This window comes from Mobula hypostoma, chromosome 5 (genome assembly GCF_963921235.1).
Source record: "Mobula hypostoma chromosome 5, sMobHyp1.1, whole genome shotgun sequence".
Taxonomy (NCBI): domain Eukaryota; kingdom Metazoa; phylum Chordata; class Chondrichthyes; order Myliobatiformes; family Myliobatidae; genus Mobula; species Mobula hypostoma.
In genome coordinates, this window is record NC_086101.1 from 170606105 (window position 1) to 170623965 (window position 17861).

The 17861-nt window shown below is 42.2% G+C and overlaps 1 protein-coding gene across 3 annotated transcripts in view; it reads left to right on the forward strand.

The window, feature by feature from the left end:
* irf2b (interferon regulatory factor 2b) overlaps positions 1–17861 on the forward strand; it is a 69385-nt gene that overhangs the window by 18443 nt on the left and 33081 nt on the right. The window lies entirely within an intron of this gene.

Consider the following 17861-nt stretch of genomic DNA (forward strand, 5'->3'; position numbering starts at 1 on the left):
ATAGCACTTGCTGGCCCACCATGGCTCCTCAGTGCCTGAAAGCAGCCTTGGTATTGTAATCAGCCATTTCAGGAAGCATGCAAGACATCATCAATACCGTCGTCCCTTTGAAAAAGAAAAAGAATAGACGGAGTTGAAAATGTAACCTAACCTTTCAGGATAAAGGTGGGAAATGGGAATTTGAAAGAATATTTCTAGGAAAAAAATCTGAACTGATATATCTTTTTAAAAGGCCCAAGATGAAGAGACAGCGGCCAAAATAAATTTTTAACAAGTAGGAAATGAAAGCCAGGGGGTTGGGAATGGTGAGTTAGAAACAATCTGCAGGACCAGATTCTCCTCATGAGGGAATCTAGAATAGATTCAGGATAAAGACTCTGGTTAGTCTAGAAATGAAGAGGAATCTCTTCTTTCAGTTCATGAATCTTTAGAACTGTCTACCTCAGAGATCTGAGTCATTAAATGTTGTTGTGTATCTAATATTTTAGCGATACTTGAGTAATATTGTAAATATTTTTAAGCATTTTTGTTTGTTTAAATAATTTATTATGGGTTATACATAAAGTACGTGAATAGCTTACATCATCACACCACCATGTTATATTTGAGCACCTCACTAAACTAAACTTAAACATACACAAGTTATCCCTGGCTCCTGTTCTTTTCTTTCCATTAGTTTTATATTTCAGAGTTATAAAACATAAGAGTAGTGACGAGGAGGTTTTAACATGAATCTAAGACGACTACCTACTTGTTGATGCGCAGCAAGTTGGTCAAGTTTAAAAAAGGGCAGCATATTTCTCTTTGGAATGGTGAGGGAGATGGTAGGGTTAAAAAAGAGGTGGAAAATGGACAAACTTCACAGGTCATAAACAGTGAGTACTGGGTGATGATCATAAATTTAAAAAAAGCAGAAATGGCTGGCTGCATTTGTATGACGAATGTGTTCAATTAAACAACAAATAACTGGATCATGATTGCTGAACGAATTGAATAGTATTTTAAAGCAAATGGAATAGCTGATGAAAAACTTGTGACAGTTTTGCTGACTGCAGTTGGTGGAAAAACATACAGTTTGCTTAGAAGTTTAACTGCTCTAACCAAACCAGCGGAACTGGTTTGAACCAAAAGCATTGTTGATTGCAGAACACATTAGGTTTAATAAGCAGAATCAAAAGGAAGGGGTATCCATTTCAGCTGATGTGGCTGAATTGAAGAAATTGTCAGTTCAGTGATGTGCCTAGTGATGCACTGAGAGATTGTTTAGATTATGGAATCTTACAAGAAAACATTAAAAAACAACTCCTAACTGAAGCACAACTCACATTTAAAAGAACAGTTGAAATCGCTGTATCAATGGAAATGGCAGACAGATGCAATTGAGTCAGGAATGAAAGTGAGCATAACAGAATTGCAACGTCTAAAGAGAAACCAGCCTGGCTGAACAAATTGTGTTACCGTTGTGACAGGGGCTCACGTATACCTGACCAATGCAGGTTTAAAGGTGAAACCTGTAGAAAATACAACAAAGAGATCATAATAAAAAGTCAAATTGCAGTTTCCAAAAGAGCGCTAATCTGTGTGCTGTACATGAGAAATCTGATAATCATGAGAGTAACACAAGAGATAAGCAATATGGCTACAACAGAAGTGAAAGGCAAATTAAAATAAAGTTGGACACTAGCTCGGCTGTTTCAGTCATTCCTCAAAATGAGTTTGAATGGCATTGCAAATGTATTGATCTGAAGCCTGCAGATATCCAAATGAAAGCTTATACTGCAGCAAAGATAACTCCTGTGGGAATGACATTTGTAATGGTGAAGTAGAACAACTCACTAGCCACATTGAGCTTGTATGTGGTAAAAGCAGGAGAGCCAGCATTGTGAGGCTTTGATTGGCTGAGACAACTGCAGCTTGATTGGAGTTCTATCCACCATTTGAATGCCACATCCTCTGCAAGTGTCAACTGAAAGTGAATTAAGAAAGGTACTGGATGATGCTGCAGATGTGTTCAAGGATGCATTGGAAACTCAAACATATCAAGGGTAAAATAGTGTTGAATGAAAATGCCACACCCAAGTTTTACAAATTCTGTCCAGTTCCTGATATGATCTGTGATGAAGCCTCCAGTGAGCTAGATTGCATGGGGGCTGAAGGAATTCTTTCCAAGGCTGATTGGAAAGAATTCTTTCCAATTCTTTCCATGGGCAATGCCAGTGGTCCCTTTAGCTGTAAAAAATGGGTCGATCAGGATCTCTGGTGATTTTAAGGTCACCATCAACTCAGTACTGAAAGTCGATCAGTACCCTCTGCCCAGGATAGAGGATATCTTTGCAAACCTTTCTGGAGGGAAGCACTTTACCAAAGTGGACTTAGCTGAGGCTGGAGATGGAAGGACAGATCAAAGTGTTTCTCAGAATAAACACTCACAAAGGGCTTAATTGCTGTTTAGGCTTATTTTGGGGAGTAGCATCTGCACCTGCACTCTGGCAGTAAGTTATGGACCAGATATCGCAAGACTGTCCAGGCATTCAGTGTAACCTGGATGGCATCGTTGTCACCAGTGAAAATGACAAGAAACATCTCCAACATCTCCAGACAGTTTTAAAAAGATTAGAGGATTATGGGCTTCGAGCATGATGTAACAAGAGTGAATTATTTGAAACCAAGCATTACCTACTATGCTCACACCAGCGATGCACAAGAATTACACAAGTGTGCTGAGAAAATTCGGGAAGTTGAGGTTGGCCCCACACAAAGGACATGTCACAGTTACCGTCCTTTTTAGGACTTGTCATTTACTATAACAGGTTCCTGCCAAACCTGGCTTCTGTGCTCTGCCACTTGAACTCATTACTACAAATCAGGAAGAAATGGCAATGGACAAAGCAGTTTGAGCTGGTTTTCAAAGAGCAAATGAAATGGTGACGTCAGACACTGTTGCACACATTATGATCTACTTTGTCCAGTGAAGCTTGCTAGTGACTCCTTGCCTTGTGGTGTAGGTGCAGTCATGTCACATGTGAACTCCCATCATGTGCCCGTTACTGCTGTTGAGAAAAGTTGACGGAGAGGCCTGGAGTCTGGCTTGGGATGTAAAACATTTCAACCAACACTTGTATGGGAGAGAGTTTACCCTCATTACTGATCATCAACCATTAATGTCCATTTTCAATCCACGGAATAAGTGTTCCACTGACAGCAGCAGCACAAATGCGGAAGTGGGTTCTGTTTCTTGGAGGACACATGTACAAGATCAAATTCAAGAGGACAACTAATTATGGAAGTGCTGATAGGTTGTCCCTTGGAAAAGGAAATACCTGGAAAAGTTACAAAAGAGGACATTCCATTTTACGTATTCTCCTGAATGCAAAGCAAAGTTTCCCTTTTACAGCAGAGATTACAAAAGGAAACCAGAAAAAAATCCACACTGTCTCAGGTCTACATGGCCACCCAAAATGGCTGGAATGTGCAGCAGAAATTCCACTTCCCCTGGTTTTACCAGTGCTGGGATGAACTTGCCCTTGATGGGAAGGTTCGATTATCTGCAGATTGAGTCTCTCCATCCTCGGGGAGGGCCTGCATTACCCTAGCAAAGGATTCATGTGGATTTTTCCAGACTATTCGCAGGCACAAATTTTGTGGTAGTAGTGGACGCAGCTACAAAGTGGCCAGAAGTATTTCCTATAGCCTCACGCACTATTGATGTGTTGAGAAGACTCTAGGACAGGTGTTCCAGAACACTTGAGCAGTGACAGTGGACCACAGCTTGTTGCAGAAGAGTTTCAGTTATTCCTGAAAATGAACGGAGTCAGACGTATTGCCATACCACCCAGCTACAAATATCTTGATGGAAAGGTTTGTCCAGAGTCTAAAGTAAGCACTGCGAGCAACGTCAGCAGAACACGCTATACCGACACTGAATTACCAGCTCACCAATTTCCTCCTGGCATATCGCAATGCAGCCCACTCCACAACCAACTACTCACCAGCTGTGCTGTTCCTGGGTCGTTCATTGTGCTCACGCATGGATCTCCTCAATCCCAATCTTAGAAAGAGTATGCAGGACAAATAACTGAGAGCTCCTCAAATAAGGAGGTGTGATGTTTCACTCCTGGACAGACAGCCCTGGCGAGGGACTACAGAGTTGATCAAAAGTGGGTACACAGAAAAGACTAAGGACAGAACTGGATCACTCTCCTACCTAGTGGAAATTGCGTCTGATGCCATCTGGCGATGACACATCGATCATTTGAGGAGAGCAGAGTCAATTGTCAGAGAAGAACCACTTCCTGACTGGAGAGCAACTTGTTACATATTAGAGTTGAGATATATTCTAGCAACACACATAAAAGTTGCTGGTGAACGCAGCAGGCCAGGCAGCATCTGTAGGAAGAGGTGCAGTCGTTTTGTTTGAGATATATTCTATATTGATTTGGAGTTATAGCTAAGCAGGGAGGAGTGTTGTGTATTTAATATTTCAGTAATATTGCAGGTATATTGTTTGCTTAAGCAGTCTTTGTTCTATGAGTCCGTGGTGGCCAGTGCTATCATGTTTGCTGTTGTGTGCTGGGGCAGCAGACTGAGGGTAGCAGACACCAACAGAATCAACAAACTCATTCGTAAGGCCAGTGATGTTGTGGGGATGGAACTGGACTCTCTGACGGTGGTGTCTGAAAAGAGGATGCTGTCTAAGTTGCATGCCATCTTGGACAATGTCTTCCATCCACTACATAATGTACTGGGTGGGCACAGGAGTACATTCAGCCAGAGACTCATTCCACCAAGATGCAACACAGAGCGTCATAGGAAGTCATTCCTGCCTGTGGCCATCAAACTTTACAACTCCTCCCTTGGAGGGTCAGACACCCTGAGCCAATAGGCTGGTCCTGGACTTATTTCCTGGCATAATTTGCATATTATTATTTAATTATTTATGGTTTTATATTGCTATATCTATACTCTGTTCTTGGTTGGTGCAACTGTAACGAAACCCAATTTCCCTCGGGATCAATAAAGTATGACTATGACTAATTCATTACGTATTATATGTAAAAGTATGTGAATGGTATACTAATTATGCCACCACATGCTATTTAGTGCCTCACTAAAACAAAACTAAATGTACACAAGTTAATCCCGGCTCCCATGTTTTTCTTTCAAATAGTTTTATGTTTTGGATTTACAGGAATGTACTTGAGGCTATAGAGAAGTCGAAGGTTTTGGGGAACAGGCAAGAAAGTGTTGAGGCCAAAATCAGATCAGTCATGATCTTAATGAATGACAGAACAGGATAGAGGGGCAGTACTTATTATATTTTCTCCTTTTTTAAGTTCCCTTATGCCTCAGGAGGTTATTTAGTCCACCAGATCGATTTTTGCTCCTATGTTCCCATTGTCCCACTTATATGCCTGAAACTTATAAAGATTCAGAATCAGGTTTACTGTAATAGCACTGGTCTATGTAGTGAAATTTGTTGTTTTGCAGCAGTAGTACATTACAATACATAACAATAGCAAAAGATATATGTAGATTACAATAGGAAGTAGCTATAAAATAATTAAATTAACTAAGTCATAGTCATACTTTATTGATCCCGAGGGAAATTGGGTTTTGTTACAGTTGCACCAACCAAGAATAGAGTATAAATATAGCAATATAAAACCATAAAAAATTAAATAATAATGTGTAAATTATGCCAGATGGAAATAAGTCCAGGACCAGCCTATTGGCTCAGGGTGTCTGACCCTCCAAGGGAGGAGTTGTAAAGTTTGATGGCCACAGGCAGGAATGACTTCCTATGACGCTCAGTGTTGCATCTCGGTGGAATGAGTCTCTGGCTGAGTGTACTCCTGTGCCCACCCAGTACATTATGTAGTGGGTGGGAGGCATTGTCCTGTACACCTCCTTGACATTGGAGTAATGCAAAAAAAGAGAGGAAAGAAATAGTGGGGTAGTGTCTATGGATCCATTGTCCATTCAGAAATCTGATGGCGGAGGGGAAGAAAGTTGTTCCTGAATTGTTGAGTGTTGTTTTCAGGCCCCAGTACTCCTCCTTAATGGTAGCAATGAGAAGAGGGCATTTTCTAGGTGATGGGGTCTTCAATGATGGATACCATCTTTTCCAGGCACCACCTTTTGAGGATGTTCTTGATGCTGGGGAAGTTAGTCTCGTGATGGAGCTGGCTGAGTTTATAGATATCTGCAGCCTTTTCCAATCCTGTACAGTGACCCTCCATACCAGGCAGTGATGCAAACAATTATGATGCTCTCTGTGGTACATCTGTAGAAACTTGCAAGCATCTTTGGTGATTTACTAAATCTCCTCAACCTCCTAATGAAATATAGCTGCTGCCATGCCTTCTTCATAATTGCATCAATATGTTGGGCACAGGGTAGATATTCAGAGATATTGACGCCAATGAATTTGAACTGCTTGCCTTTTTCACTCTAATCCCTTGATGAGGATTGGTGTGTGTTCCCTCAGCTCTCCTTTTCTGAAGCCCACAATCAGTTCCTTGGTCTTACTGATGCTCAGTGCAGTGTTGTTGCTGTGACACCACTCAACCAGCTGCTCTGACATACTCCTGTACACCTCCCTGTCACCATCTGAAATTCTGCCAACAGTAGCTGTGCCATCAGCAAATTTGTAGAGGGCATTTGAGCTGTGCCTAGCCACGGAGTTGTGGGTAGAAAGTAGAGCAGTGGGCTAAGCACGCATCCTTGAGGTGCACCAGTGTTGATCATCAGCGAGGAGGAGATGTTCTTTCCAGTCCTCACAGACTGTGGTCTTCCAGTGCGGAAGTCACGGATCCAGTTGCAGAGGGAGATACACAGGCTCAGGTTTCGGAGCTTGTTGATTAGGACTGAGGGTATGATGGTTTTGAACACTGAGCTGTAATCAGTAAACAGCCACCTAGGTCTTACTATTGTCCCGGTGATCCAAGGCCAAGTAGAGCTAGAGCATCTGCTGTAGACGTTTGGCGGCGATGGGCAAATTGCAGTGAAAATCATTCTCACATGCCTGTCTGATTCTTATGTCACTAAAGGTAATATACAGTACTAGCATGTCTTTGGAATGTTGGCGAGAACCAGAGCACTGACAGAAACGCATACAGTGTCACCTTTGCTTGCATTTTTACATTATGAATGAGCAAACCTGTACGGGGAGAATTCAAGTTATCTGTAACACTGAACACTAGGGGAAAAAACTTACATGATTAACTTACTGTTCTGTAGCTTAAAAGATTGAACTATTGCATTGGTTGAAAGCCAACATCATGCTTTCTGGAAGGTATTGCCTTGTGATATTAAGTAATAGTCATAGAGTTTTCCAGAGTGGAAACAAGTCCTTTGGGCCAATTCACCAAGATGCCCATCTAAGCTAGTCCCATTTGCTTAAATTTGGCTTTAAACATTTCCTTACTACGTCCCTGTCCAAGTGCCTTTTAAATGTAATTATTGTAGCAACGTCAACCACTTCCATTGGCAGTTCATTCCAAAGTACAGCGGATTCCATGTACTGTAATTGGAACACATCAGACAGTACATTCTGGCCCAATTGGGCCAGATTGGGCTGCCCCAATTAACTGAAGTTTTGGGGAAATAGTTAAAAAGGTATAAAGAAACAAACTACCATTTAACAGAGTAACAAATTATGTATTTAAATAAAATACAGAACAAGGTAGGACATTACCAATACTACTACTGTACCGTAGAATAAAACTGTGTATGAGTTCCTGATGGAGGAATTCATACAGTGTATGCTGTCATGTTATTTTGATTGACTGTAAATGAACAAATTCAGTGCAGACCCCTAATGCAGATAATGGACTGTGTTCGTTGCCTTCCTGCCAGAAGTAGAGTCGTAATCCAACAATAAATAAATGGTGATAGGAGGATAGCTTTTAATTTTGGCTAGTGGCAAATCTTTTTGTGGCACCTTGGCAGGGTGAGAATTTTTTTAAAGTCAAAATAAGATAGAAAGCTATTAAAAATTGTGCTTTTGAATTGGTGTCCATTGCCTCAATGGCGACCATGGCACCAACATAACCCAAAGTGCATGCAACTGTGGTTATTTAAAACTATTTGCTCTAAGCACGATGTAGTGTTTAACAGCCACACTGGTGCACATGACTGTCGCTGGTTAGAAACCGTTTGGTAACAGTCCCTTGTCCCAATTCAGCAGCATAGTGTCCCAAATAAACGAAGGGAATCCCAGCCATTTTCTTGATTAGTTCTCGTTCTTCGAGATTTGTCCCAAATAAGCAGCTGCCCCGATTAAACCGATGGCCCAATTAACTGGAATCCACTGTACTGGCCACTCTCTGCATGTAGAAACTGCTCCTCAGCTTTCTTTTAAAACTATTCCCTCCCACCTTGAACCTGTGCCATTTTGTTCTTGACTTCCTTTCCCTGGGGATAAAAAGACTTTGAGAATTCATTTAGTCTATGGCCATCATGATGTTATGCCTCTCTATGAGGTCACTTCTCAGTCTCCTCTGCTCCACTGAATAAAGTCCTAGCCTGCCTAAACTCTGCCTTTAATTCAGAGTCCTTATAGTTTAGAAATGACTAATGGTGTTAGCGTACTGCCTTTGATTTGTTTACAGATATTTTGCAATTTTCAGCAGGGCTGGGATATTTGTTTTTTTGTAGTACAAAGTGGATGTTAAGAGATCAATCAAAATTACAGTTTTAATTTTATCACCATGGCATTAAGTAAATACGGCCCTCTGTTCCAGAGAAAAGATTAAATAAACACAATGTGTTAACTGTGTAACCTACAATACATGGCAGTGGATCCAGATTTAAACCGGAAGAAAGACCTATTCTAAAGCTAACCTGGATCAGGATTTTTAAACGTTGAAGAGTTGACAATGTTGCCTTATGTTAGATTGGAAAAGAGACTGTTAAACAGCTTTGGAATCAGTATCAGATTTATTATCATAGTCGTATATACTATGCAATTTGATAGTAATTTTATGTCTTGTACTGTACTGCTGCTGCAAAACAACCGTTACCAAATAAATATAGTGCAACAATGTGTTGGCGCGTGGCCAAGTGTTTAAGGCGTTCGTCTAGTGATTTGAAGGTCACTAGTTCCTTGGCTGAGGCTGAGGCTCCATGTTGTGGCCTTGAGCAAGGCACTTAACCTTACATTGCTCTGCGATGACACTGGTGCCAAGCTGTTTGGGTCCTAATGCCCTTCCCTTGGACAATATCGGTGGCGTGGAGAGGGGAGACTTGCAGCATAGGCAACTGCCGGTCTTCCATACAACCTTGCCCAGGCCTGTGCCCTGGAAATCTTCCAAGGCGCAAATAGTCATAGTCATAGTCATACTTCATTGATCCCGGGGGAAATTGTTTTTCGTTACAGTTGCACCATAAATAATAAATAGTAATAAAACCATAGTTAAGTAGTAATATGTAACTTATATATAAATAAATATGTAAATTATATGTAAATATATATATATATATATATATAGTGCAAAAAGAAGGAATAATGGGGTGGTGTTCATGCGTACATGGACCATTGGGAAATCAGATTGCAGGGGTCAGAAAGTTGTTCCTGAATTGTTGGCTATGAGTCTGTGGGCTCCTGTACCTCCTCCCGGGTGGTAGTGATGAGAAGTGGAAAGAGCAGTTTTTGATACTGTTTAATTTCCCTCATAGCAAAGATTCATAGCTTGTGCTTGGCAGAGGTAAGTTTTCCAGTAAAGGTGAATGATGTAAATCTGTAACAATTTTCACGGTTTTATCAAGTGCAGTATACAACCCTAAGATTTGTTCCTCTGCCCCCCCCCTCCCTTTCAGCTACGAAACATGCAGGGAATGTTCTGCTGTGCTGTTGGTTGTAAGTGAACTTCAGGCTATGTTAAGGCAAAGGGCATGTGTGTTAGCCAATAGTACTCTTTTCCCAGCCGAATTAGTTTCAGACTAACAACCCTTGCTACACTGCTTCTAAGACATGCTTTAACACTAACTTCAAATTTGTACTTTACATTTTGTTAACATCAGTTTGCAGTGCCAGCTGTGACAATAGCCTCCAGCCGGGATTCAGGATGTTAGGGTCAATTATGTGATCGGTGCTCTGAAAGGGGAGTGATGTTGAATAAACAGGGGTCACTTAGTATTTGACACCTCAAGGATGGTAACAGGTGTCGTAACATAGAACAGTACAGCACAGGAAACAGGCCCTTGTGCTTAAACAAATTACTGATTTAAACTAATCCCGTCTGTCTGCACATGGCCCACATCCCTGCATACTCTGCATATTCATATGCCTATTTAAGAGGCTTTTAAATGCCTGTACTTTATTTGCCACCACTAACTCCCCTGGCAGTGCATTTGTAACACGATGTAAAAGAAAACTTCCCCTTCATATCTCCTTTGAACCTCCCCTCACACCTTACATGCCCTTTGGTCATAAGAGGAAATGATGGACTTTATACATAAGTTGAGAAACTAGCAGTATACTGAAAATTTTCTGCATACGTTGCTCTGTTGACCATTTCCAGATTGATTAGTGACCATATGGAAATTGCAGTTTACCTTACCATGTCCGACATTACCCTAGCAACAGATGTGTATCTGATGATGCTGTTCAATACGGAACACCCACTCTGTGACCTATTGGCCTAAAATTATAACTCACAAGAATCAAGGAGCAAATCCCACAGCAGATTGGCACGGGAGTGTGTCTTAAAGTGTCCCAAGACCTCTACTCCAATTGTCAGCCTCGAGTATCAAGGATCAGCTTTATTCACCATATACATTAGGGATATGCTGTAGGGTGTTGACATGCCACGGCAAAAATATAATATTCAACAATTATAAAAAAATTAGGAATTAAGAATTATATAAAAATAAGTTAGAGTTTAAAGTTTGGATATGGAATAAAATGCGCATAAATACCAGCATGTATTTACAGTGTAAACAGCATTATAAAAAGTTGTTTAAAGTGTTTACAGTGTAGTGCAGTGACTGAGATAATCAATAGAGGGAAGTGTAGGGGGGGTGTGGTTACTAGAATGGTTGATCAGATTAACTGCCTGGGGGAAGAAACATTTAAGATGCCTTGAACTTTTTGTTTTGATAGCCCAGTGGTGGTTTCCAGAAGGGAACATTTGGAAAAGTCAGTTTGGAGGGTGGGCAGTTGTCTGCAGTGATTTTTCTTGCCTGCTTCTTTGTCCTGGACAAGTTTCATTCATCAGCACATTTCAAACCGTGTTGCTGGTTGTTCTATAACCAATCACCGCTCTTCTGCGCAGTTCAGTGCACAATCACCATGGTGCTGTCTCCACCGTGCGTGAGCACGGGGTCAGTTTTCAGTTCTGCTTAAGGTGAGGGGTGGAAGGTTCAGATGGCTTCTCGAGGAATTTTTTCCCCCACAGAGAATAGTTAGAGACTTGAATACGCAGCCTGAAAGTGGTGAAGACAGATCATCTCAAGGCATTTAAAAAGCATCTAGATAATTCTTGTGTTGCCAAGGCATGTAAAGCTATGGATCTAATGCAGGTAAGCAGGATTAGAGTAGATAGATTAAAGGAATAGCAAGGTGCTTGTGTCCTGTGGGCCTCTTTCTGGGTGGTATACAATGACCCTGTGACTGAATAGAGTGGATAAGTGATGAGTGTCCAATCAAACTGAGGACACTTGCAATCTCCTTGCCCCTATCCATCTATCTCATTTCCTCTCATGTTGCCTCTTCCGCGTGTTCTCAGTAGCTGCAATGGAGAGAAGCTCTTCAATACTCTTGGCTCCCTTCCTGTGCATCTCAGCGAAGTGCTGTGATCTCTCCTGGCCGGTGCCATCAAGCATCACGCACACAAGGTTCCGATGCGGGTGTCACTGTGGAAAGCAGCCTAGTCTGTCCACAGGTTGATCAGCATCCATCACCAGTTAGCTGGTATCAGGGGCTAGAGTCAACTGCAGGAAGAGTGTTGCCATCTTCTTCGGCAACTAGCCCGACCAGTCATTGTTCCTTTCACCGCCAGGTCAAAGTGCATGAAGGTGCTGGGAAGCGGTCTTCATTTAGGAAATTCGCTCAATGTTGCTGTATTGCTGCAGGAGTGCCCATACCCTGCTCCTCTGCTGTGACAGTAACCTGAGTCATTTCTGTTTCATCTGGGGATCCAAGGTAGAATGTGTTGAATTATATCCATTGGACATTATGCTGCAGTTGTTACTGACTCCATTAAAACCTGTGTGGATGAGTGTGTGCCCACAAAAACTTGCTGTAGATTTCCAAACCAAAAGCCATGGATGAACCAGGAGGTACATTGTCTGCTGAAGGCTAGATCTGTGGCATTTAAGTCTAGTGATCCAGGTCTGTACAAGGAAACCAGGTATGACTTGTGGAGAGCTATTTCAAGAGTGAAGAAACAAATTTGAGCGAGGTTGGAGGCGACATCGGATGCATGTCAACTCTGGCGGGGTTTGCAGGACATCACTTCCTACAAAGCGAAACCCAGTGTCATGATGCTCCAGTACCAGATGAGCACAACGGCCTTTCTGCCCACTCTGAAAGGGAAAATATTACAGCTGTGAAAATCCCTGCTGCTGCACACGATGACCCTGTGATCTCTGCCTCAGAGGCTGATGTCAGGCTGACCTTCAGAAGGGCGAACCCTTGCAAGGTGGCAGGTCCCGATGGAATACCTGGTCAGTCTCTGAAAACTTGTGCTAATCAGCTGGCAGGAGTATTCAAGGACATTTTCAGCCTCTCACTGCTACAGTCGGAAATTCCCACCTGCTTCGAAAGGGCAACAATTATACCAGTGCCTAAGAAGAGTAGTGTGAGCTGCCTTAATGACTTTCACCCAATTGTACTCACATCTATGGTGATGAAATGCTTTGAGAGGTTGGTCATGGCTATTATGCTTCTGCCTCGGCAAAAACCTGGACCACTGCGAATTACTAACAGCACAATAGGTCTACAGCAAATGTAATCTCAATGGCTCTGCACACGGCCTCTGCTGACATGGATAATAGAAATACCTATTGGTTGTATTGGGTGAAGTTCGTTGACCATGGCTCTGCATTTAACATCATTATTCCTACAGTCCTGATCAATAAGCAATGGATCCTGGGCCTCTATAACTCTCTTGACAATTGGATCCTCGATTTCCTAACTGGAAGACCACAGACTGTGCAGATTGGTAATAATAATTCCTCCTCATTGACGATCAACACTGGTGCACCCAGTGCTCTACTCTCGCTATACCCATGACTGTGTAGCTAGGCATAGTTCAAAGGCCATCTATAAATTTTCTGATGATACGACCATTGGCAGAATCTCAGATGGAGATGAGAGGGCGTACAGGAGTGAGATATACCAGCTAGTTGAGTGGTGTTACAGAAACAACCTTGCACTCAACATCAGTAATTCCAAAGAGCTGATTGTGGACTTCAGAAAGGGTAGGACGAGGGAACACGAACCAATCCTCATAAAGAGATCAGAAGTAGAGAGAGTGAGCAATTTCAAATTCCTGGGTGTCAGTATCTCTGAGGAACTAACCTGGTCCCAACATATCGATGCAGCTATAAAGGAGGGAGGACAGAGGCTATATTTCATTAGGAGATTTGGTTTGTAACCTAAAATACTTGAGAACTTCTATAGATGTACTGCGGAGAGCTTTCTGACAGGCTGCCTCACTATCTAGTATGGGGGGGGTGGCTACTGCACAGGATTGAAAAAAGCTACAGACAGTTGTAAAATTAGTCAAGTCCATCTTGGATACTAGCCTCCGTAGTATCCAAGATATTGTCAAGGAGCGGTGCCTCCGAAAGATGGCGTCCGTTATTAAGGACCCCCATCACCTAGGTCATGCCCTCATCTCATCGTTACCATCAGGTAGGAGGCACAGGAGCCTGAAGGCACACACTCAGTAATTCAGGAACAGCTTCTTCCCCTCTGCTATCTGATTCCTAAATGGACATTGAACCCTTGGACACTATCTCACTTTTTTAATACAAACAAAGAGAATCCGTAGATGCTGGAAATCCAAGTAACACACACAAAATGCTGGAGGAACTCAGCAGGACAGGCAGTACCTGTGGGAAAAGATGGAGTTGATGTTTTGGGCCGGGCTATTCATTCTAGAACGAAGGCGATGTCCTTTTTTTCACATAAGGGGGCTTCTCTTCTTCCACCATCAACTCTGCCCTCAACTGCATCTCTTCCGTTTCACACACGTTTGCTCTTACCCCATCCTCCCACCACCCTACCAGGGATAGGGTTCCTCTCGTCCTCACCTACCATCCCACCAGCCTCCGCATCCAGCACATAATCCTCCACAACTTCTGCCATCTCCAATGGGATCCCACCACCAAGCACATCTTCCCCCCCCCCACCACTTTCTGCTTTCCACATGGATCGCTCCCTACATGACTCCCTTGTCCATTCGTCCCTCCCCACTGATCTCCCTCCTGGTACTTATCCTTGCAAGCGGAACAAGTGCTACACCTGCCCCTACTCCTCCTCCCTCACTCATTCAGAACTCCAAACAGTCCTTCCAGGTAAGGCGACACTTCACCTGTGAATCTGTTGGGGTCATATACTATGTTTGGTGCTCCTGGTTATGGCGTGTATATCGGTGAGACCCAATGTAGATTGGGAGACTGCTTCGCTGAGCATCTATGCTCCATCCGCCAGAACATTTGGGATCTCCCAGTGGCCACCCACTTTAATTCCACTTCTCATTCCCGTTCCGATATGTCCATCCATGGCCTCCTCTACTGTCACGATGAGGCTACACTCAGATTGGAGGAACAACGCCTTGTATTCCTTCATGATGTTCATGATGGCATGAACATCAATTTCTCGAACTTCTGGTAATGGCCCAACACCCGCCCGCTCGTTCACCATTCCCCATCCCCTTTTCCTTCTCTCACCTTATCTCCTTGCCTGCCCATCGCCTCGCTCTGGTGCTCCTCCCCCTTTTAGTTCTTCCAAGGCTTTCTATCCTCACCTATCAGACCCCCCCCCCGCCCCAGCCCTGTATCTCTTTCACCACTCAACCTCCCAGCTCTTTACTTCATCCCACCCCCTCCCGGTTTCACCTATCACCTTGTGTTTCTCTTCCCCCACCCCCAACCCTCCTTTTAAATCTGCTGCTCATCTTCTTGTCTTCAGTCCTGCCAAAGGGTCTCGGCCGGAAACGTCAACTGTACTTTTTTCCACAGATGCTGCCTGGCCTGCTGAGTTCCTCCAGCATTTTGTGTCTGTTGCTCACTTTCCTATTATTTCTGTTTTGCACTATTTTTAACTTAACTATTTCATATACATATATATATATATTTACTGTAACTGATTTACTTATTTATTTTTTCTATATTATCATGTATTGCATTGTACAGCTGCTGTAAAGTTAACAAATTTCACGATATATGTCTGTAATATTAAACCTGATTCTGATCTCTTTCAACGATTTTGAATGAGGGATAAGTATTGGGCCAGACACCAGGAAAAATACTTGGCTCTTCTTCTAAAAGTGTAAGGGACTTATTTATATCCACTTTAAGGGGCAGTCTGGTGATTGGTCACATGGAAGGCAACGGTCCCAAGTGCGATAATTTCCCTCGACTCAGCACTAAAATCAGCAGTCCAGATCACAAGATTAATTCTATTGAACGAGTTTCGAGTCCACAACCTTTAACTTGCAGCCAACTTCCCCAAGACTGCCATTTGACTGTATGTGGTACCTGAGACACAGAATGTTGGAGGCATGAGAGAGTTTGTTGTTTGAATCTGGGGACCTGGGGTGAACCCTTAATCACAAAGTGAAGTGATTATATAGTACACTATTGAATCAGCCAGCTCCTTCTCTCCCTCTCTCTCTACTCAATCACTTCTTGATGTTTTTGTCTCTTCAATATCTTGAATAGTTTGCTTCAACGGTAAATATTATTCAAAACATATTTATTCAAAACCTGTTCCTATACTTTCTTAGAATTTTTTAAATTTAAAGAACTAAAAATGGTATAAGCATGTAATATTTAGGATACACTCTAAACCCTTGAGGGTTTGATGCTGTGGTTTTAGCTTTGATTGTCACCTTCACATCTCCAGAGATCAGCATCTCCTTTCTCCTTTGTTGTAGAAATCTGCATTGTACCAGTAACTTTACAAATACGAATAAGGTTTAATTACAGCTTACAATTCATCTGCTTTTGTGCACCTGGACGTTTTTGCCTTCCGTCTGTCATCCCAGATGGGATCTTTGACTGTTGTAGAATAAAAGATTAATTTCCATTGTAGTCGGCGGGAGTTTAATTGTGAATGCATATCTAAACTATTAATGACGCATTTTACATGTAGTCCCAGGTCACCACTTTAGGTTTTGTTATTTTCAAATGTAATCTAGTTGCCCTAGTCTTCAAAATGAAATAAATATTCCTTAGTCCATTTAGCAGGAGGTCGCTGAGGATCTTGTTGTTCAATATTTTTGGGATATGTGAAAGAAATGCAGCTGAAAACTGAGGAAAGTTAAACGGTATTTTTCTAAACTACACCACATCTAAACAAGTCATATTATGTTGCACGTAGCTGTGGCGTGTGTAATAGTTAGGAAACTTGGGCATCCTCTCCATGCAAGGTATTGTTTCATTTATCAAGGAGAGTTTATTTTCTAAATCTATAGAGTAAATTATAAAGTAGGTTCGATCCAGAGCAATTGAGAGAAACTTGAGAGGGGTTACAAATGCAAAATCTTGCACTCTGGAAATTTGAAATAAAATCAGGTAATTTAGGAAATTCTCAACCACTTCCACTACCACAGGTTTGGTTCCATTGAAGCCAAGTCCCACAAACATTTTACTGCTGGATACACAGGCGTTGATAAGCAAGTACTAAGTGGGTGTTGTGTTAATACACCTTGCTGTATTAATGTTTGGAATACCAAACTCAATGTATTCCTTAACTTTTGGTATTTATTTATTTAGAGATACAGCACAGAGTAGGCCCTTTGCGCCGTACTGCCCAGCAACCCTAATTTAACCCTAACCCAATCACAGGACACTTACAACGACCAGTTAACCTAGCCGGTAGGTTTTTGGACTGTGGGAGGAAACTGGAAGACATGGAGGAAACCCACGTATTCCATGGGGAGGAAGTATAGAGACTTCTTACACAGGACATCGGGATTGAACTCCAACACTGTAACTGCTACACTACCTTGGCTCCCTGATATGAACACCAATAGGTAAAGCTTCCCATTGAGGTGAAAGGCAGAGCAATGTATTTTTATCCCATGTCACCTTTACCATCCTTTCTGCACCTACTGTGTTACCAGTGGTGGGGAGGGATATGCCCATATTGTATTGGGCTGAATCCACTAATCTCTGCACCTTTCGTATTCCTGTGCATTCGAGTTTCTGTATCAGACCATGATGTATCCGGTTATACTTCCAAGTTCAAGTTTAATTGTCATTCAACCATAAACATGAATCCAGCCAGATGAAAGAGCTTTCCTCTGGGGCCAAAGTGCGAAACATGGTACGTGCAGTCACACACAGCACACAGCACATTTAGTTACAATAGCACATACTGTCACAAAATAATATTGTAACACTCGCTTCGCCTAGCGGCTTAATATAGGGGGGTGATAACACCCTGCCCGGCCAAACTTAAGAAATCTCGTTTGGGTGGATGTTACATGATGTGTCCCCTGTTACAAATCCGTACCCTGAAATAATAAACAGTACACAATACGTGATTAAATAATTAAACTTTATAACTCTTACTGTGACTATATGGTTAGTAGAGAACGAAATATTTTTTAAGAAGGGCCCAAATCTTATTAAGCAGTCTGTGCACAAAGTTAGAGCTCACTCATAGGCCGATCAGTCCCCCC